We start from the raw sequence: 712 nt of genomic DNA, 5'->3' as shown, positions 1-712 counted from the left end.
CGCGCGTCCCGCCGCGCTGACGTCATCGCACCCCGCCGCCACCGCCCGCCCGCAGCCGTGCCGGCCCCGCCTGCCCGCCCGGCCTGCGCATGCGCGGCTGCCGCCGGTGAGGCGGTGCCCTCACCTGGTCCCGCACCTTCCACCCGCCCCGCCTGACGCATGGCCGGCCCGCGCCGCTGAGGCGGTGCCCTCACCTGGTCCCACACCTTCCACCCGCCCCGTGCCGCTGAGGCGCTGTCCTCACCTGGCTGCACACCTTCCACCCGCCCCGACTGATGCATGGCCGGCCCGCGCCGCTGAGGCGCTGTCCTCACCTTGCCCGCGCCTCGCCCTACCCTGAGGGTTCCCTGAGTCGGTTCCCGCGGCCCCTTGGGCAGGGCCAAGCTCGGGGCTGCCCTTAGCCCCTGAGGAAACGCTGGGTCACAGAATCGATCCGCTTGGGAAAGGCCTCTGAGACCATCGAGTCCCACCTATGACCGAACACCACCATGGGACCTAGACCATGGCACCTATGACCGAACACCACCTTGTCACCTAGACCAAGTGCCATGGCTACTCTTTCCTTAAACACCGCCAGGGACAGTGACTCCATCACCTCCCTGAGCAGCCTGTTCCAAAGTCTAATCACTATTTCTGTGAAGAAATTCCTGCAGATGCCCAACCTAAATCTCCACTGGTACAGTTTGAGGCCATTCCCTCTCATCCTGTCACC

Source organism: Onychostruthus taczanowskii, unplaced genomic scaffold (assembly GCF_017590055.1).
Source record: "Onychostruthus taczanowskii isolate IOZ18803 unplaced genomic scaffold, ASM1759005v1 scaffold118, whole genome shotgun sequence".
Lineage (NCBI taxonomy): Eukaryota > Metazoa > Chordata > Aves > Passeriformes > Passeridae > Onychostruthus > Onychostruthus taczanowskii.
The sequence above is the reverse complement of the archived record's forward strand: the minus strand, read 5'-3'. Positions refer to the sequence as shown.